At 42.9% G+C, this 22,629-nt stretch overlaps 1 protein-coding gene and 1 long non-coding RNA gene across 2 annotated transcripts in view; one reads left to right on the forward strand and one right to left on the reverse strand.

Moving 5' to 3' along the window:
• The window catches only part of DCC (DCC netrin 1 receptor), an 876,197-nt gene that overhangs the window by 353,006 nt on the left and 500,562 nt on the right, over positions 1–22,629 (reverse strand). The gene's annotated exons all lie outside the window — the stretch shown is intronic.
• On the forward strand, positions 10,782–16,879 carry LOC118077202 (uncharacterized). Its single transcript, XR_015945969.1, has 2 exons — positions 10,782–10,888; positions 14,428–16,879. It is a non-coding gene; the product is annotated as an uncharacterized LOC118077202 (long non-coding RNA).

The raw sequence follows: 22,629 nt of genomic DNA on the forward strand, positions 1-22,629 counted from the left end.
AAACCCATCCATTTAGGCAAATAGGGCAGTCTTTCCTCAGCCAGCCTCAACCTGCCTGCCTTCTTATTTAAAACCAGTACAGGGCACTTCCTCCTCCTTCTAGTCTCAGTGCTGCCTTTGAAGAACTTAGCAGGGATGAGGATGGGGCAAAACTAGCATGTGTTGGCTCTGCCTGTCATTGGCTCTGGCTCCACCTACCATTGGCCTCTCTGCCTTCCACCTTAACACTCAATGGGCATCAGCCACCACTGCATGCAAGTCGCAAGGTCTTTGCTGTGCACAAAAGGACAAGGCTATTAAGCAAAGGACTGTACCACATCCTGACTTACTTGTTGCTCCATTGGAAAACATAGGGGGTGGAAGGTCTCCTCTTTCACTGCTGGTGCAGAAGTGGCAACATCAGAACTCCCCAGTTCTCATAAATGAGTAGAACCCAGGAGAGGGGGTTTGGATGGAGAGGTTCAAAGGGCTTTATTCAATCTCTTGCCAGATCAAGTGGCTCATTCCGAGCTCTCCATGGTGCTGAAACAACTGATCTGCCTGGCCTATTATTCCTCAATGGGGAATGAATAGGACAATTTAGAACTGGGACAGCCAACATGGTGCCTTCCAGATTATGTAAAACTACAAGTTTCTTCAGCCTCAACCAGCATGACCATTGGCCAGGGAGATGGTGTTGTAGTCCTACAAAATCTGAAAGGGCACCATGTTGGTTCCCCCTGATTTAGGACTATGGGTTGTATCCAATGTTAGTCATACTCAAAGGAGACACAATGGGTGGTATTCAAAAGAGAGTTATTCAGAACAGACCCAATGAAATAAATGCATCTAACTTAGGTCCATTAAATTCAATGGGCCTATAAGGAGTAGAATTTGGTTGGATACAGCCCATTTGTCGCACCACATCACTTGAATCTTTATTTTGAATTGGTGATGTGAATTTGCATGAGGAAATGTCTCAGGGTGGGATCAACAGAGAAAGGTATATAATTATTCAGGTTTTTCTTTTCCTCCAGCTACAGATGAAATAAAGGCCCAGCCTTGTTTGCAATTCAGCTTTGGTTTGACTTTCTACCAGATTGTGATATGGTATCTCAGTGACATAAGTGCAATAAATACAATTCTACCAGGCTAGTGACACTGACATTTTTGAAAGGGTGTCCTATTGTATCTTCCATTGTTCCTTCTCCCATAAATATTACAGAACCATTCAACATAATCTCCTCCACATTGGTGGAATCTCCACTGGAGATCTGTGTGAATAGCACAGATTAACTATGCATTTGAGGCTTTTGAGAGGCAGGCATTGAGCACTTTTATGCTGTTCCACGAGAAGGCAAAAGGTTACACTTTGGTATTCAGTGACCTTTGGAAGTTTTAGTGTTTTGATCAACAGTAAGTATATTTTAACAGGAGCCGGGGAAGGATAGGCTAGCCCTCCCACCCCCTGCAGTCAAATTCACTAATGGGTTGTAAGCTGTAAAGAGAAGCAAAGACACAGCCTGACACATTTTTTAAGAGAATGACATGACATTTAACAGCTAGATGGCTAGGATACATAAGCATTAGCCTATTCGGGATCAGATGGTGAAAATGCCCTATTTATTCTGAGCTTTCAGCAATGCGACAGCATGGATGATAAAGCAGCTTCCGTTAAATTGATAAACTTAAGAAGTTGTGGTATGGGAGCACTGTTGCATTGGGAAAAGAACCTGTAAATTCACCGATACAGGGAATAAATACATATTTTTTAAAACAACAACAACAACAAATATGATTATTTCCCCTTCCGTTTCTTACAAATGATGTGTAAAACCACCACCACACACTGATCCATTCTTTAAATTTGAATGCCCAAAGAGGCTCCCGGGTTCATTCCCCAGTATAAACAGGTAGTCCCCTGTCTGAAACCCTGGGAAGCTACTGTTAGTCAGTGTAGACAACTCACTGCAACACAGCTTCCTATGCTCCCCCAAAACTACAAATCTTCCCATCCTCTCACATCTGGTGCTTCATGGATCTTTTGCTTCTCCAACAAACCTAACCAAGTTACGAAGCTCCATATAACCACCCCTTGAATTTTGCTTTAGGTGAAATAGTGTGAACATCCCCACTTATTACATTAAAGGTAAAGGTAAAGGGACCCCTGACCATTAGGTCCAGTCGTAACTGACTCTGGGGTTGCGCGCTCATCTCGCATTATTGGCCGAGGGAGCCGGCGTATAGCTTCCAGGTCATGTGGCCAGCATGACAAAGCCGCTTCTGGCAAACCAGAGCAGCACATGGAAACGCCGTTTACCTTCCCACTGTAGCGGTTCCTATTTATCTACTTGCATTTTGACATGCTTTTGAACTGCTAGGTGGGCAGGAGCTGGGACCAAGCAACGGGAGCTCACCCTGTTACAGGGATTCGAACCGCCGACCTTCTGATCAGCAAGCCCTAGGCTCAGTGGTTTAACCACAGCACCACCTGGGTCCCTACTTATTACATTACATTAACACAAATGGCCTAAGAATTAAGCAGGGTTGTGTTAATCGTCACCATGTCTCTGAAAGTTGACATTTGTTTATTAGTTTATTTAGTTTTCATCCTGACCTTCCTCCAAGGAGTTCAAGGTGATGCATTTCTTCATCCTCACAACAATGTTGTGAGGTAAATTAGCCTGAGCAATAGCTACTGGCTCAGGAAACTGTGTGGCCGAATGAGGATTTCAGCTAGTTTCCCTAGTTTAAATCCATTGCACTGTCTCTATTCCAGTATGAAATCATGACAAAGTATTTCGACATCGCCCTTCCACTAAAACTTCCTGGAGGGCAGAATGTTTTAACTAGAAATGAAAAGCTGTTATTTCACCTTTTAAAAAAAAATGCAGGCATTTTTAGGGCACCAATCCACAAAAGCAGATGTATAATTGTTTTAATGCAGAATCAAATTATTATTGTACAGGAGTTGCAAATTATTATCTGCAATTGGCTAACTCGTGCAGTATGTTCCCACTTCAAAAGCACCTCAGTAAGGCCTAAAGGAAAAGTGACACACCAATGCACATTTTAAAATTCATAGCAGTTATTAGATGACATCCAGAGTTAGTCATACTCAGACAATAAATTAAGTGTATTGATTTCAGCGTCTCTCCTCTAAGCATGACTAACATTGTCTGTCACCTGTCTTATATATGCAAAAGCAACATCAGGATGCTGTGATCAGCAGCGGAGCAAGCTGATCGGGTGCCTGGGGCGGCGCGTGTGCCCTGCGCCCAGGGGCGGGGCCAGCTGCCTGTGGGGCAGGATGCTCCGCGGTGCCTCCAAGGAGTCTGCCTACAGCTGAGGGGGAGGCAGTGGGCAGGCCATTTGGGGCAGCGCGGAGCCTGCAGGCGCCCAAGCCACCGCATCACTCCCAGGAGAGACGTGTGGCTCTGGCATGCTGCAGGCCCCGTGGTGAGTGCCACCTGGCAATTTGTCACCCCCCAGGGGTGACACTTGGGGCGCACCGCCGCCATCACACACCCCTTCCTCCGCCCCTGGCTGTGATTGATACTGGGAAGGAAGTGTGGGTGGGTGTGGGGGTTGCCCAGCCCCTTCCCCTCCCCACCTCTTTATTTTTTGCCAAAAATGCTCCTCACTATACCTGTTTTCTCACTGTGGGGAATCAGGCATGCTCTTAAAAAGATAAAGGGACCCCTGACCATTAGGTCCAGTCGTGGATGACTCTGGGGTTGCGACATTCATCTCGCGTTATTGGCCGAGGGAGCCGGTGTACAGTCATGTGGCCAGGATGACTAAGCCGCTTTCTGGCGAATCAGAGCAGCGCACGGAAACACCGTTTACCTTCCAACCGGAGCGGTACCTATTTATCTACTTGCACGTTGACGTGCTTTCGAACTGCTAGGTTGGCAGGAGCAGGGACCGAGCAATGGGAGCTCACCCCGTCGCGGGGATTCGAACCGCCGACCTTCTGATCGGCAAGCCCTAGGCTCAGTGGTTTAACCCACAGCGCCACCCGCGTCCCACAGACATGCTCTTACCATGGTACATAAACATCTGAAAGTCAGTGGAGACACAAGCAAATTTTTAGAATAGAAAAAAATAATCATAGAAAAAGACTTCCATGCTCTCTCCCCCAACTGACTCTGGAGATGCACAACACAGTTGAACACGCAGAGAGTTGATTTTAAAGGTACAGTACAATCTATTTCTGATCAGGAGTTAGCAAGTACTTTGAGATATTCAAGTGCCAGAGTATGATGTTACCAAGGAAGACAACTCTCAAAGCACGTACAAAACACTCCTCTAACATCTTGAAGAAGGATGACAAAGATTTGATGCTCTATATATTTTATTAAATATCCCCCATCTCACATTACATTTTACAGGTCTCTCAGGAAGACCATTACACTACAGAGAAATGTTGTAGAGCTGTTAGGAATTAATCTAGCCCACCATATCAATATGTAGAACATGGAAGGCAGGCTTCACAGAACAACTGCTCAATCAAGTGAACAACTACCAGCCGCAAAAGGAAAAGGACAACAGCCAGCATCTCATAACGAATAAATTAAAAGACCTGTTTCTCAGCATTGAAAAGCTTGATGTTCTTTTCAGTTTTAATAAAGTGCAAACATGATGGTACTAAAAACTATCCTGATTGGGCCTTTATGCTGATGAAATAAACCTTAGTTGATTAACCAGTGTAAACTGCTTTTAATTAGCAAACAAGGGAGGGGAAACAATAGTATTTTTTTAAAAGTACTATAACTTTTAGATGATGTGCATATTTGCTGTTTATTTCCTTCTTTTATATTTCTTCTTAATTGCCTTTCTGCGTTATCAGTTTAAGAACAAAGCCCTGGCTGGACCTACTTGAGATTCATGAACAGCATAATTGATGCTAGGCACGGTCTGCTTGATTGGATATGATTTTAATTATATTTGTATATTATGATACTAAAGGTAAAGGGACCCCTGACCATTAGGTCCAGTCGTGACCGACTCTGGGGTTGCGCGCTCATCTCGCATTATTGGCCAAGGGAGCCGGCGTATAGCTTCCAGGTCATGTGGCCAACATGACAAAGCCACTCCTGGCGAACCAGAGCAGCACATGGAAACACCGTTTACCTTCCCGCTATAGCGGTTCCTATTTATCTACTTGCATTTTGACGTGCTTTCGAACTGCTAGGTTGGTAGGAGCTCGGACCAAGCAACGGGAACTCACCCCGTCACAGGGATTCGAACTGCCGACCTTCTGATCAGCAAGCCCTAGGCTCAGTGGTTTAACCCACCGCACCACCTGGGTCCCTATTATTATGATACTACTGTACACCATCTTGAAATGCCCACATAGCAGGTGGTATATAAATATCTTAACAAATTGCTGTACCTGCCAGTAAATCACCTTTGGTGGGATATAATCCTAGAAATATATAAAATAATGTAGTATCTTGAGTACAGTCATACCTCGGTTTAAGTACGCTTCGGTTTGAGTACTTTCAGTTTAAGTACTCCACGGACCCGTCTAGAACGGAGTAATCCACTTTCCATCACCTTCAATGGGAAAGTTCACTTCAGGTTAAATACGCTTCAGTTTAAGTACTCCATGGACCGTCTGGAACAGATTAATCCACTTGCCATTACTTTCAGTGGGAAAGTTCGCTTCAGGTTAAGTACGCTTCAGGTTAAGTACAGACTTCCGGAACCAATTATGTACTTAAACCGAGGTACCACTGTATAATCAAAGCATCTTCTCCAAAGCATTAATGGATTAGTTACAGGTAAGTAGCCGTGTTGGTCTGAAGCAGTCAAAACAAAATAAAAAAATCCTTCCAGTAGCACCTTAGAGACCAACTAAGTTTGTTATAGGTGTGAGCTTTCGTGTGCATGCACACTTCTTCAGAGTGCATGCACACAAAAGCTCATACCTATGGCAAACTTAGTTGGTCTCTAAGGTGCTACTGGAAGGATGTTTTTATTTTGTTTTCATTAATGAATTAATTATCTTCAAGGCTGTGTTCAGAGAGCAGCACTGGGTGGTTATCCCCACCACCACCACCCCAGCGCTTACATTGTGAAGTTCCACAGAGTTCTATCCTCTCAACTTCCAACAGCCTTTTTCTAGCTTTGTGTGGTTGGGCAATTGTGGCAATTCCTATATAGGGATACCCTGACCTTTGTAGTCCATGCATTGATAGCATTGAGACTGCAATGCGTTCTAGGTGGACCTGCTCTCCAGCCTGGTTTGGAAGCTTCAGCTGGTGCAGAATATAGCAACCAGGCTCCTGAAGGGGGACAAGGCCAAACTAAAACCTTTTAGAGACCCTAAGCACTTAAAAGATTTTGGTGCCTCCCTATAGATCTAACTCAAAATATAAACAACAATATACCATAAAATAAAACCTTATTTTTCAAAATGAAACAAAACCTACAGTAAAATGGAAAATAATGTTTATTTTTCTATACTTCCACTTTATTTGAATAATTTTCTCCTACATTTTTTAATTGCAAAGTCTTTGATCCAATCCTTGAAACTAATCTTGAATAACGTATCTGCTTTTATACTTTGTAGAGATAAGGCATCCAGCCTGCCTTGTTGTGATGTTGTGATTTTTGATGTGCCTCAACTGAGAAAATGAATGCTCAGCTGAGCAATTAATGTTTTAAAAAATCCAGCAATGGGAAATTCTGCGGAGTCTCCCTTCCCTTGGTGCCCTAAGCACATGCTTTTGCTTAATGGTCAATCAGGCCGTGATGGGGGCAGACGGCTGGCAACAGATGACACCATTGTTAACACATCTGCATTGGCTGCTCATCTACTACTGAGCTGGGTTCAAGGTCTTTGTATTAATTTTACCAAGACTTGAACAACTTAGGTCCAGAGCACCCTTAGATCATCCGTAAGAGCATTGTTGGTTGTCTGCCAAGTTGGCGACGCCCATTTGACACCAAAACAAAGCTAAGCCTTTAGTCCTGTGTGAAATGCTCTTCCAACTGAGATTCAACAGGCTTCATCTAAACATTGAAACATTTGTTGAATACTTTTCTTTGCTGCTGGAGTAGTGCAGATAAAAGAGAAATGTTTTCTGTAGTAGGTGTTGAATGGTGTTCTTTTTATTTAAAAGAATGAAATTGTGCTATACCCTTATTCTTGATACTCAATAACAATATGATGTAGAGAATGCATTAGGAAGTGTTTTTGAGCCTCTTCCTAGATTGTGCAGATGAAAAGATACCGAGAGGCGTACCCTCTGGGTTTCTCCTTGGGTTCTGAGTACCTCATATTCAACTGTTCTGAACAAGTACTTGAAAACAACAACATAAAAATCATAAGTGCTTGAGCTGTACTTTTCAGTTAACAGCTTGGTAAAATGCATACTAAGTAGGCTATTATGATCTTGGGAGAGCTTTCATTTTTTGTTAACAAGTGCATAATTGATTCCATCAAACAAAGTTTACTGGTTAACATTTAACTTGTTGCTGACATTAGTGTCAGGAGCTATTAGAGCTCAAAAGCTACTTGCTATGAAAGCTATGTGTCCAGAAGTGGGCAACCAAAATGGTCAAAGGCCTGGAAATGATGCCTTATGAGGAACAGCTTAGGGAGCTGGGTATGTTTAGCCTGGAGAAGAGAATGTTAAGGGGTGATATGATAGCCATGTTCAAATATATAAAAGGATGCCATATAGAGGAGGGAGAAAGGTTGTTTTCTTCTGCCCCAGAGAAACAGACATGGAGCAAGGGATTCAAACTTCAAGAAAGAAGATTCCACCTAAACATTAGGAAGAACTTCCTGACAGGAAGAGCTGTTCGGCAGTGGAATTTGCTACCAAGGAGTGTGGTGGAGTCTCCTTGTTTGGAGGTCTTTAAGCAGAGGCTTGACAGGCATATGTCAAGAATGCTTTGATGGTGTTTCCTGCTTGGCAGGGGGTTGGACTGGATGGCCCTTGTGGTCTCTTCCAACTCTATGATTCTATGTTCTACCTCCACTGTTGCAGACAGTTTGCTTCTGGATACCAATTACTGGGACAGTGCTGTTGCACCCAGCTCCTGCTTGCACACTTCCTCAAAGCTTCTGGTTAGCCACTTTGAGAAGCCACTCCCCATATACACCAACTTGGACTCTGTGATCCACACAGGAGGCCTTTCTTCATGTGCCCCTTCATGTGCTCATCACAATCCACCATCCCAATAAAGGAAAGAGAATTTTGAAAATAAACAAACCATCAGATACCTAAGAGTATAAAACTTCTCCTAAGGATGGTGGTGGTGATGATGGTGACTTATTAAATTTATTAGTCACATTTTTGCCATTGCAACTCAAAGCCACTTACAAATACAATATGGTTTTAACTTTTAAAGAACTGATATTGTTTTTGGTTTATCATCCTTATGCTGTTGGACTTTCTTAAAAGGTAACTACTTTCAGCTCATTCCCCAAACCTTCAAAGTTCCGATGCCATTGTTTGTAGTGCAGAAGTTTTTTGTTTACATCTGCTGGGACACAAGATCACAAGAAGAGGCCTGCTGGATCAGGACAAAGGCCTACCTAGTCCTCCATCCAGTTCTGTGGCCAACCAGAGGCCTATGGAGAACCCACAAGCAAGACCTGAGTCCAACAACGTTCCCCCCACTTGTGATTCCTAGCATCTGGTATAAAGAGGAAAATAGTTTAATAATAATAATTTAGTTTAATAGTACAGTGGTACCTCTACTTACGAATTTAATGTGTTCCGAATGCACATTCGTAAGTAAAAAAAAATTGTAAGTCGAATCCCATAGGAATGCATTGGGAGAAAAAATTCGTAAGTAGAAACAACCCTATCTAAAAATTCGTAAGTAGAAGAAAATCCTATCTAAACCGCATCCAAGATGGCGGACGGAGCTCCATTCGTAAGTAGAAACATTTGTAAGTAGAGTTATTCGTAAGTAGAGGTACCACTGTAGTTAATAATAATAATAATAATAATAATAATAATAATAATATATTTATACCCTGCTCCCTCTGGGTGGCTCCCAACAGAATATTAAAAACATAGTAATATATCAAACATTAAAAACATCCTTAAACAAGGCTGCCTTCAGATGTTTTCTAAAAGTCAGAGAGTTGTTAATTTCCTTGACATCTGACAGGAGGGCGTTCCACAGGGTGGGTGCCACTATCGAGAAGGCCCTCTGCCCAGTTCCCTGCAACCTCACTTCTCACAGTGAGGGAACCACCAGAAGGCCCTCGGGACTGGACCTCAATGTCCGGGCAGAACGACGGGGGTGGAGCCGCTCCTTCAGGTATACTGGGCCAAGGTCATTTAGGGCTTTAAAGGTCAGCACCAACACTTTGAATTGTGCTTGGAAACGTACTGGGAGCCAATGTAGGACCGATGTTATATGATCTCGGCGGCCACTCCCAGTCACCAGTCTAGCTGCCGCATTCTGGCAGAGCAGTTCATCCTGTGCTTTCCCCAACGGCTGAAATAAGCCAAATGAAATAAAACCTGTTCTTATGCTCAATTTCAATCACCAGCTAGGGAGCTGTTTTGTTTGCCAGTAGTAACACCCTCAGCCTCAGGGCTCTCATACTTTCCAGCTGCATTTGTCCCATTACTGAACTCATTGATGAATTTAATCAGAGGTTCAGAAAGCAAATCTCATCCATCACCTTACTTGTTTGAGAGCACTATTTACAATTACGACAGTATCCATATTAATGCTCCTTTGAACTCCACTTTTCCCGAGCATTTGTTGGATTAGTTTGTGGTTATCGATTATTTATAAAAGGGCTTGGTGGGGAGGAAAGTGGGGAAGAGAGAAAAGGGCTTATGGAAGTGTAATAAACATTGTTCCTGGCTGTCACCTCTGTTAATATCTAAAAGCTACAAGAAGAAGCAAAGCCATCCTAGTTTGAACATTGAGTTTCTTCAACACTGTTGGTCTCAAGAACTAATTATTACTGCAGATTCCAATATCTCAAGATTCCTTAAATTCTAAGTCTAAGATTCCTTAAAGTCTAAGTGCTGAGGATTTTTTTAAAATACAAATTTTATAGCTTTTTATTGATTTTTTGCTTGACTCTCACCTGGTTTGGCTGATCAATTTCTAGCACAAAGTGTCTGACTGAGACTGTTCCTTCCTTAATAGATGAGGGAGGTCAAAAGAACGCTTTGGAATAAATTCTCCTTGAAGCCTAATTATTTCATTTAATAAACTCAAAACCAGTTTTTTAAAAAATAAATCTTTTCAAAAGGGAAGTACACAACTTTTGTAAATAAGTAAAGTATATAGCAATGGCATAAAAATATATATGCATTTTAAAAATAAAAATAAATCCAATTAAAATACAAAGTAGATATCAACTTAATAGCCGTCGCTGCGACGAGCATGGATAATGTGTGGGTATAAGCTGAAATGAAATACTTTACCCACAGAAATTTTGTGGACACGATTTGCCAGGCGCCACATGCATGTTTTGACCAGAATTGTTAAGCAATGCCCCTGAATATCAGAGTAACATAGCTGCCAAGTCTCCCGTATTCGCCGGGAAAACCCCGATTTTAAAACTGATTCCTGCCCTCCTCCCGCAAGGCGAAATAACCCGTATTTGCCCGTATTTGCTGATGTCAGAGACAGGCAGCAGCAGAAGCAGGGAGAGGTGCCTCTCCGTGCCTCCTTCGGCGAATCCAGGCATGTCTGGGCAAGCTGCGTGGCTCTGGGCTGGCCGGAGGGAGACTCTTATTGTGAAGCGGGGTGGCTGCTTCCCTCTCTTGCTTATTACAGCCTCAGGGCGGGCGGAGGAGGGCGGGCGGAGGAGGGCGGGAGGCGGCGACAGCGAGGAGGGCAGCTTTAGCTCCGCTGTTTGCAGAGTGAGGCGAGGGAGGAAACAGATTGAGCTTGCCGGCGCTTTGAGGTAAAAAAAAAATGATTTACTGTACTGCAAATGATTTATGAGTGGGCTGCTCCTCTCTACAGCCCCCTCTTAGCATAGGTCCTCTCTCTTAAACAAAAAACCAGCCCCAACATTCGCTGAAGAAGGCATTCTCTCTAAAGCTGCTGCATACTGACAAATTAATCCGCTTGCAGCTCGCTCCTTTCCCGGTGGGGAAAGAGGCAGTTCCCTACCAGAGGCTGCAAGCGGTGGGGGTCAGACGCCTGTGTGGCGCTTTGCTTTGCTTTGCTTTGCTTTGCCTCTCTCCCCTCTCTCTCTCAGCCAAAAGGGAAAGGGGAGAAGAGAAGGCAGTATTTGCATTAATTTATGCAGTTCGCTGCATAGACACTGATAAAGGAATCCTCGCTTTACACAGCCTGATCCTGGCTGGACCCCCCCCCCCTTTCTGGCAAGGGATGAGGTCAGTCTCCGTCCTGCAACTTTGGGGAAGAGATTGCAGGAGGATGCGCTTCCCTTACAGGCATGGGCACTCTCTCTCTCTCTCATTCTCTCTCTCTCTCTCTCTCTCTCACACACACACACACACACACACACACACACACACACACACACCTCCCCAGCGGCTGGCCGGTTCACTTCCATCTGGCAAGTTGTGAAAATTTTAATATATCTTTTTTAGCAGCACCTCCTTATAAAAGAAGGAGCTGCGAGCTCAAATCCAATTTGCACCCCAAGTACAATAGATTTGCCTGGGGGTAGGGATTCAATTTGCATCTTGCAAATCCGTGACATTCTTTGGTTTCAAATAAACAAAAGGTGCCTTTTGCAAGCCACTCTCTTGAGCTGGTTTAGGTAGCCAAAGCTTGCCAAATTATAGCAAACTGTTATTGTCCTTTCTTACTGCAATTGCTCCTCTGTTCCTGGTTTATGCTTTTTGGGCTGTAGCTCAGTATAGCCATAGCTGCCCTGCATTGCCTCAGGTTCAGTTGCAGGCATGCCCAGATAGAGTCAGAAACTCTGGAAAGCTGCTGCCAGTCAGTGTAGACAATACTAAACAAGATTGACCAGTGGACTTAGTATAAGACAACTCCCTTGTTCCTATAAACAAGCAGCTAAGCTAATGTTCCAAAATCTGGGGCATTTTAATTTTTAGAAAAAAGGCAAGTAATTGTGGGTGGGAATGAAGAGATTTTTTTTTCCTTCTCATAATACAGTACTAGAACCAGGGAATATCCAATAAAGTGGATGTGAAATTCAATCTATTTTAGTATTTTAAAGTTTTGAGATCCCCCCCCCTTAATTTTCTTGTTTTATCCTTTTGTAAACTGCTTTGAGGTTGTTGCTGTTGTTATTTTACAATCGATTGTAGTAAATAAAAATAAAATAAACCTGAAGGCTAGAGGGTGGTTTTGCAGGGCACATACCAAACTTTCTGTGGGATGCCCCCCCCCCCAGAGCCCTTTCCAATGACTGCCACAGAGAAGCCCGTTTATTTATTTCTTGGAGTATTTTAATCATAGTATCACAGAACTGGATGGTTGGAAGGGAACCCCCAAGGGTCCTCTAGACCAACCTCCTCCAGTGCAGGAATCACAGCACAAGCATCTCCCTGAAGCATCACTGCATTAGTGCATTTGACATCCTTTTTTTGCAAGCATTTATTTCCTGCATCTGAGCCAGTGCCGCTCTGCCCATGTCTGGGCACTGGAAATCGGGCAGCGCCAGCACCGATCCCTTATTTTTCTACCTGGAACTTGGCAGCTATGTAGAGTAATGTTGTGCTTATGTCCTCTTACAGACCTTTCATTGGCACATGTTTGTCACTGTGAGGACAGGATGGTAAATGGGTGGGTTAATCCGACAGGACTCTTCTTATGCATTACTACTTAGCTATGGCTCTTCCCAACATAATCCCTAAGAAAACACTATTTTCCTGCCCTCAGCATCTGCGTACAGTGGTACCTCTGGTTGCGAACGAGATCCGTTCCGGAGCCCCGTTCGCAACATGAAAAGGCCGCATCCTGAAGTGCCGTGTCTGCGCATGCGCAAAGTGCAATTTAGTGTTTCTGCGGATGCGCAAAGCGCGATCCAGCGCTTCTGCGCATGCTTGCGCACCAAAACCGGAAGTAACCCGTTTCGGGACTTCTGGGTTCGGCGCGTCCGTATCCTGAAAAGACGTAACCCGCAGCGGTTTGTGATGTTCCATTATGTTATTTTTCTCTTTTGTTTGTAAGCCACTTTGGGATTTATTAGAATAAAAAGCAGCATCTAAATATCTATCATCTATCTAATCTATTTATTTATCATCTGTCTATCTATCTATCTATCTATCTATCTATCTATCTATCTATCTATCTATATCATCTCAGACATTTATTTTAAAATATTTAAAAAATGAGCTACAACCCAGAGCAGAGGAACCATTTTGACGTTCTACTTCAGTTGTGAAAACATATAAATGAATGACATCTACATGAATCTAAGAGAGAACACACAGTTACCTTACCTAAAACAATGGGTCAAGCATCAATTAAGAACCCAGGAAATTCTGGTGCATTTACTTTCTCCTATTCCCCATCCTTGGCTAGAAAACAACTTAATTCAATATCGAAATGTTTATTATTTACTCCCTTATAAAGTTAGTCAATCCATCCTCACAGTGGAGACCTCTTGTTCCCAACACAACATCCGCTGCTGGCCTCAAAACTAATCATTGCGGCATTGAAACACCATCACATAGCTCAAGATATTTCATACTAAATAATGCAGATCTCCCCAATTTCCTCTTTGATGCAAATCAAAAGCAGAATAATGGATAAAAGCACAAGATAGGCACATACCCAGGCATGCACACAGACACACACACAATCCACAGGCAGGAGGCAAAACAAAACCCTCCTATATTCAGTATTGATCCAGCATCTACGTGCAACATGGTTACCAGCACTGTCCTTTTGGTTTGGCTGCAGTCTACTCTAGGTCAATGAGGGTAGGGTATCATTGTTGTTGTTTAGTTGTTTAGTCGTGTCCGACTCTTCGAGACCCCATGGACCAGAGCACGCCAGGCACTCCTGTCTTCCACTGCCTCCCGCAGTTTGGTCAAGCTCATGTTCGTAGCTTCGAGGATCCCACAAGTACTCAAGTCTGATTTACAATATTCCTTCTGCACACACACACCAAAAGGGAAGACAGGTTGTGCAAACCTGATCTCTGCATATCCCACCATGTGGAAAATCCACATTACATGGGGGAGTGAGGCACATGCACTCTCTTCTTCACCACGGGAAGAGGACAGTTATCTCAGTAAGCATGTGCGTTGGCCCACATTGATTCTGATACCTGCCATTTCAGGATCCTTGTGGCGTCAAGTTTACTTGCAGGATCAGCATACCCCATACCAGCCCACTTGACCATTTTGAACAGTGTTACAGATGCCACATAATACTTATTCAACCATTTTTAAGAAACTGATCTTTTAGTGTGGCAGTGCCGAGCCCACACTTTGAAACTATTGGCATCAGGAACAGCTTCAATGTTCTGTTTAAAACATTTCTGTTTAGGTAGCTGAGGCTCCAATACTTTGGCCACCTCATGAGAAGAGAAGACTCCCTGGAAAAGACCCTGATGTTGGGAAAGATGGAGGGCACAAGGAGAAGGGGACGACAGAGGACGAGATGGTTGGACAGTGTTCTCGAAGCTACCAACATGAGTTTGACCAAACTGCGGGAGGCAGTGGAAGACAGGAGTGCCTGGCATGCTCTGGTCACAAAGAGTCGGACACGACTAAACAACATCTAGAAAGGTTAATGTTCCGTGTTTCAATTTTTATAAGGTTAATTTTAATCAATTTTAATTGGGTTTTTTTATTGATAGTGCTAATATTTCTTATAAAAACCTCCTTGGTTGTTTTTAAGCAGTGGTTGGGTGGCCATCTGTCATGTCTAGTTGAGATTTATGCATTGCAGGGGGTTAGACTAGATGCCTCTTGGGGTCCCTTCCAACTCTACAGTTTTATGATTCTATGAATTTTCTTGTTTAAGCTCTTATCCCCAACCCCAATAACTGCTCATTTGGGGGGGGGGGTCTGGCTGCCAATTAAAGAAACTCCTGTAACAATCTAGCTGTGATATTTGCCCTTTTTGCCTAATAAATTTCCACTCCTTGGCTTAGGGTTTACCACAGAATTGTGTTAATATGGCTCAGATTCCTTTTAATAGATGGTAGAGAGGTGCTCATATCAAGCAAAACAAAGAAGCACACCCATTTTAATTGCTAAATATCTGTGCTTTCCTTGGCATTCCAAATTCTCCTTTTGAGAAGCGCTTAATGCAAGCATCTGGGACATGCGAGGTAAAAAGCCCAAAAAGCTAAGGACTTCAACTGTTGTAGGGTGTGTTATAAGTTTGCCACTTGCTGTGTAATCCTTAGCACTTCCTGGCTGAACTGATAGCTTTATGCAACAGATCAGTGATCTATAATAAGTTTTCCCCTGCTGAGAAGTCACAGGGGATAAACCTGTTCAAAAGGTCTCATATTTCCGGTACTGTACCTTACTGAATATTTCTTTTTATCCCACCCCCTGGACTATAAGGTGTTGTTGTGCGTGTTTTAAAATGTTCTTCTTCTGTATATATTACCTTCAGCCACATGTTTGCTGCATAACCGATCTCTGGAACTCTCGGAATGTAAATCTTTTGTTGCAGCTTTACCCTTTTGATAAAGAGCCGGCCAGACTGTACTGTTGACTCACAGCCCAAGTCCTCATGCTTTCTCATTGTGAAGGAGAGATTTCAATCAGTATAAAATGGGTTCCGCCATTTTGCCCAGCATTTCTTGTGAAACAGGGGTTGAGGGAGAGAGGGTCACACTATTAAGCTATAGAAAATAAAAAGAATGGTTGCAAAGGTGTCTGTTCATAACCACTAGCTTCAAAATTTGATCAGCTAAAGCTGTGATCCTAACCATGTCTACTCGGAAGTAAAGATGATCAAATCTGTCACATAAGTTTTCTCCTGGCTTCTCGTTTCTTTTTAACTGAATTTAAATTCATTTCTCTACATTACACATTTGTTAGCAATTTTATTTTAGCATTTTAAAATGCAAACTGACTCAATATCTGCCCGCCCTATGGAACGCCCTCCCATCAGATCTCAAAGAAATATTCGAAGATGGCTACCATTTTTATTTATGGCTGCCATCTTATTTGAAGATGGCTACCATTTCTCCTCTCTATCTCTTATCCAGGCTAAACACACCCAACTCCTTCAACCGTTCCTCATAAGGCTTGGTTTCCAGAACTCTGATCATCTCGGTTGCCCTCATAGAATTGTAGAGTTGGAAGGGACCCCAAGGGTCTTCTACTCCAACCACCTGCAATGCAGGGATCTCAACTAAAGCATCCATGACAGGTGGCCATCCAACCTCTGCTTAAATACCTCCAAGTAAGGAGATCTCACAAGTTAACTAAAATGGTGCCACCCCCTCTTAACTGGGACAGCCGCTCCAAAAGGAGATCCCAATTGATGGTATTGAAAGTTGCTGAGAGATTGAGGAGAATTGAAAGGGACACATGTCTCCCAACAGAGGGGATCATACAGGGCGACCCAAGCAGTTTTTCTGCTGAAACCAGGTTTAAACCTTGACTGAAACCAGGCTGAAACCAGGTTTAAACCTTGATCTACAAAGTCAGTTTGCTCCAAGAGCTCCTGGAAATGTTGCAGTAGTATTGTTACAGATAGAGACATTGCTGGAAACAGATTTTGTTCATGTTTGTCCATGCCCTTTTTGTGCAATCTCCAAATTGCTGGAATGAATTTTGGCAGAAGCAATTATATTACCATCAATGCATAGAGAGTCGCAACTTTGGTTATGGGATAAGCAGAGTTGACATTTTGTTTAGAAAGTCTTCCATGCAAATCTGTTGAGTAATACAAAAAACAAAAACAAAGAGGAAGCAACACAGAAAACATAAATTCAGAGCTGTTTCTAAATAAAATGTTTATTGAAGATTTTCAGGAGGTTTTTGAGTAGTTTCTTAAGTGGAGCGTTATTGGTTTCCCACAGATTATGTACTCTGCAATCATACTGAATTATTGAAATGTCTAGCATCTAGCTATTTATCTGTGCAAAATGTACTGTTTCATCTTCATACTGTGATTCCAGACTTCATAGAGGAAGAATTTCAAAGATGAATGTGCTTACATTTATTCATAAAGCTAACATTTCCTCAGGCACTTCAAGGTACCCAACAGAATGCCTGCATCTTGATTTATAGATGAGGTTCTAGCTCTCAGGTGCCGATTAACAAATATCACCATTTGAGGTCTTGTATTGAGAGCCCTCCCTTCTCTTCTCAACCAGGTCCCCTGAAGGTGGGAGGGGAAATAACCACTTAACTACATACCATTAAATGAAAACAAATCTTCAAAAATTAATCCTACATATATCTCTATGCTTTTTTTTTTGGTTCTGCGTTGAGAGTTATCTCCAACATGGTTTTTTAATAACTCACCTGCCTCTTCAAAGGAAGATTCAAACTGACTGATGTGAACTGTAACGTATAAATTGTTCAGTGTGTCGGGCTGTTAACCAGAAGGTTGGTGGGACAGCTGTGGTCAGGATTCCTGCATTGCAGAGGGTTGGATTAAATGACCCTTGGTGTCCCTTCCAACTCTACAATTCTATTATCTTTATGTAATAAATTGCTGTAATGTAGAGGGTTGGCTGGCAGGTGGGTTGGTAGAAGTTCATGGCTGTCTGACAAACAACAACAACCACCCCACCCTCTTACTGGATACTTCATTTCCTTTTCCATCTACACACCCCACAAGAGTCATCCAACATTTCATGGCTGTCGAGCCATGCCTGTCCCTGCCTCGTGGGGTCCCCCCCCCCAAAAAAAAACAAAATTGGTTTTGTACTTCTGCAAACATTGAAGCTTCCCTGGTGATGCTTCCCTGCTTAGCAAGGGTGATGTCTTTTAGCACAAACGGAAAAGAAGGCCCCCAAACTGCACTGAAAGCACAAACAATGGGAGTCATTGACCTGGTGGGAAAGTATACCCAACTGCCTCAATCGTTCCTCATAAGGCTTGGTTTCCAGATGCTTGATCATCTAGGTTGCCCTCCTTTGCACATGTTCCAGCTTGTCAATATCCTTCTTAAATTATGGCGCCCAGAAACAGACACAGTATTCCAAGTGTGGTCTGACTAAGGCAGAATAGAGTAGTTCTATGACTTCCATTGATCTGGACACTATGCTTCTGTTGATGCAGCTTTCTTTTGCTGCTGCATCACAGTGTTGACTCACATTAAGCTATACATGGTTGCCCCCAGCTCTATCTGTCTTTGCTTCTTGCCCCACCTATGACTGTCATGAAGCCGCTTTGGAGAATCCCATGAGAGAATGCAGCTTTGAAACTGAAAATGTTTCCGACCCCAATCTAGAGGGACACAGGTTCCCCAACTTACATACAATCAGTAAAGATTTGTCTAGTGTGCGATCTTCTGCAAACTGACTTAGGAGTAAATGCATGTTTATCGGTGGGACTTAAGAGTAAATACATGTTTATCAGTGGGACTTACTTCTGGGTCATATGCATAGACAGGGGTCAGCAACCTTTTTCAGCCTTGGGCCAGTCCACCGTCCCTCAAACCATGTGGTGGCCTGGACTATTTTTTTTGGGGGGGGGGGGATGAACGAATAAATAAGCCCCACAAATAACCCAGAGATGCATTTTAAATAAAAGGACACATTCTAGTCATCTAAAAACACACTGATTCCCAGACCGTCTGCAGGCCAGATTTAGACGGCGCTTGGGCCGGATCTGGCCCCTGGGCCTTAGGTTGCCTACCCTTGGCATAGAATTATGTTGGATTCTAATCCAAAGCACACTTACTGTGGAGGGAACCATACTTAACTCAATGGTATTTCTCAACAGGCATGCCGAGGATCTCACTGCGAATCAGCAGCATGATATTAAATCACAGCTTTCTTTAATTTGTGCCTTCAAACTGCAAGGGCCTCAGGCTGATGAACATCTTTGCTCTACCACCTACTGAGATGAATAACCATGTAATTAGTTGCGTGCTTCAGCTCCGCCATGTTTAATGGGATTGGAATGCATGCACATTTTTTTAGAACGGAGCCCAATAGTTTGTAGAGTGACATAGAGTGACAAAAAAGCCAGTAATAGCAGCAGACTGTAGAATTCAGCTGAAAATCTTCCTCTACGCTAAAGACACCATGCAGCACACAAAAAGGATTCTCAGCTCCTGCTCCATGAAACTAACAGGAAGTGAGCCTGCTTAATTGTACGCTAGACTGCTCCCTAAATGAGTAAACTAGGCTCTGTCACAACATAGACTCTGATGCAGATAATTTCTCATTTGGTGCTGGTTAGTGGGGTGCTTTGCTGAATCTCACGCAGCCCAGCTTCGATAGAAAGAGTGATTAAAGGACTCTTCTAAATAAGATCCAGCGCTGCCTTCTCAAGAGGGGTCTTAGGGGGACTCCTGACTCCAGCATGAGCTCTGGAAATGTCCAGCAATGCAGAAGAAGGGGCACCACCTCCACCTGCACCTTCCATTTGAATCACCTGAGGAATCAGACGGGGAGTTCAAGAAACACAAAATATGTAGTAAAAATAAGAACGGAAGCAAACCAATAATCCCCACTCCTATCTGGTTGGTTACTATGGAGGGGGTGGGAGATGAAATTGATGGTCCTAGCAGAGGTTTTCTATTGCTCTTATGGTACAAGCGAGAGGAAATCTTCATGACAGGAGAGGCTCTAAATGCAAATGTAATTAAAATCCAACTGGGTGATTTTAATGTTAACTATATGTTAAAGCCTACGAGAACTAATGCACACAACAGTAATCAGATTGATTACACCTATCCCCAAGAAATATAATTTCATCACATGCCACTTGCCTGTGCTGTGCATTAAAGCATTTTTTTTGGGGGGGGGAGTTGATTTATTTCCCTTTGCTTATATTAATTGCCACATTAAGTAAACAAGATTATCCTAGTATGTGGCAGGACCTACAACTAGTCTTACTCACGTTTTAGGAAAAATTAGAAGGCAGGGGTACTATTTTATTGATTTCCTAAACTTCTGCAAGATGGATTTTACGGTGGAGAAAGTCCCTTGGGCTCATTTGTGTGCCAATGTTTCTCACAGTGAGGGGAATGAAATTTGAAGCTCTTAGTATCATAGATTTAGGTGATTGCTTCCTTCAAAGAAACCATAACCTGGATCATAATATATTAGCATTACAAGTATTTCTGCACCAGTATTTTCCCATTCGATTTCCAGTTTCCCTCCTGTTTTCTGTGTTCAAAGGTCATTGGCTAGGCTGCTGTGATGTCACAGAATGGGAGGAAGTGATAGGAAAGTAAGGAGACAGAGACCAATAGAAACAAAAAGAGCTATGAATTTGGGAGGCAATAAAAATATGGTGCAAGTAGTCATACTGCTTGTATCGTCATATGAACATTTGGGTTGATTTTTTTGTGGCAGATTTTTAATAATGTAATGCAGAGTGAGGTGTGAATGAGCGTAATGAACTGAAAAATGTATCAAACGGTGCATGTACAAGTTCCAGAATTATGTCTAGACATTCTCCGAGTTAAGGCAGAATTCAACAGTATTCCAATACATGACTGAGTGAACCCGTGTAGTAATGAGAAGAACAAAGGAAATGAATTTTTCCCTACTGATGAAATGATGCCTGAATTGTGCCTCTTTCAAATGCTACAGTAATGGGTAACTCACATCACTTGGGAACTGTTGTACTTTTATTGCCTCTACGTAAACCACTTGGAATTGTTTTATTATCTTGAGTGGCATAAAACGTTATGCCTTTTCTGTGTCCCTGTGCTAAGCATTTAAGGTTTGAAAAGAATGGCGCATTAGAATACAGCTGTCCTAAGATGACCCATTTATGTGATCTACATACAGAAATGTACTACTGAATTTATTGAGGAATGTATATTTTGCAGGTCTCATGGAAGTAGTTTAGCCGCCATGTGACTTCCTGAGTGCTCTGCTCTAAATCTCTTGTTTTCTTAACATAAAACATAAAAGATTTAAGTGAGTCGGTTAATAAGGAGCATTTTATACCCTTGACATCCTTTTCTCTTATGTTGTCTTGTATGTGTTGAACGCATCATATTTCCTGGAAGTACAACTATCTTTGGCAAGTGGTGGAATTAAAAACATAATTTTACTCCAGGATGTCAACATTCTCTCCAGCTACTTTCCCTCTGGTTCTTCTACTATCATAAACATTGGCATCAAGTTGCTCTGAACAGCCTGTACCCAACTACCTGAGAGTCAGCACCACTGAAATCAATGGGTCCTACAGAGAAGAATATATTCAGTGGGAACCTTTTAGTTTGCAGTCACAGCTTTGCAGAGCAAATCTAACAATATGAAGCCATCACAACTTCACAACAATATGAAGTCCTGTGTAAATTACCACTGTATCTAAACTCCATTCAGGAGCCTCAGAGAGGGGCTACCGGTGGCTGAGCCAGCAGGTGAGTTTTACGGATTGGACCCTAAGTCACAGGGTTGAGCTGAGAAGGGATTGGAACAGGTACAAATATCTTCTTCCCTAGGTCACTTCCCCCAGAACTCCCCTTTTGGGGAGTGGATTACTGTCAGGGACCATGCTTAGGAGGGCTGCACTGAGGAAGAATGGTGGAAATCACCCCTCCTCCCAATCCTGAATCTTCCCAGGAGCAGGAGGACAGTACAGATTTGGAAGAGTGGTTTGCAGAGGGGCATAGTTCAGAAGGCAGAAGCTGGGAAATACTGGATGGGGAGCAGCTAACACTGGAAGAGGGAGGATTAACAGATTTACAGTCTCTGGGTAGTATCCACACATACCCCTTCGCCTAAGTCACAGAGAGCTCAAAAGTGTCAGAACAGAAAGTGCAGAGGTTACAAGCTCATATTACAATACATAGGAGTGACATAGTTTAATAGGGACAGAGGAGGAAGGGAACTTAATTGGGAACACCACCATTTCTGGGAGATGAGTTCTTTGTTCTCTCGCTGGGATTATTAAAGTTTCAAACTGGTAAGAAGACTCCTTTTCCTTTATTCTGCTCATCTACTGGCATTGGGGTGAGGAATCCGATTCCCTGAAGCCTGACGATTACAGTGGCTTAAATTCTGCTGAAAGAGCCCCAGCTGAGCTGGAGTAAGGTGCTTACACCGGTGCAACTCTGTCTCGGTTGGGGTGAGGAGTTTATGCCAGCTGAGTCCCAAATCTAAACTCTCTCATCCAAGTTGATCTTGGGTTTGGATCGCACTGTTGGGCGTTCTAATATATTGTCAGAAGACAGACTGGAGAGATGGGATGAACGCTTTTAAAATCTGAACATAAATGGTAATTAAATATTGCATTAAACAACAACAACAACAACAACAGCCTCTTAGCAATGTTGTGGGGCAAAATATTACCCACATTCCACCCTTTCATTCATGCTTCCACTCTGGCAATATCATTCTGATGCAACTCGGATTAACTAGAGTTCTCTGTATTTGTATCCTCTCCATTGTGGGGGTTGGGGGAGCAGAGCAGAGCAAAGGAGCTTAGGGATTCCCTTGACTCTACAAGGTCATTACAATTTGTTAGGGCACAGCATGAACACCACTGAGACTTTGACTTGCCAAGACTAAAGCAATCCAGCTGCCACATATTTATTGACAAAGGCCACGACTTATGTGCTCTTCTCACCGGAACTGAC

The sequence above is a fragment of the Zootoca vivipara genome, chromosome 10 (assembly GCF_965207765.1).
Source record: "Zootoca vivipara chromosome 10, rZooViv2.hap1.1, whole genome shotgun sequence".
NCBI lineage: Eukaryota > Metazoa > Chordata > Lepidosauria > Squamata > Lacertidae > Zootoca > Zootoca vivipara.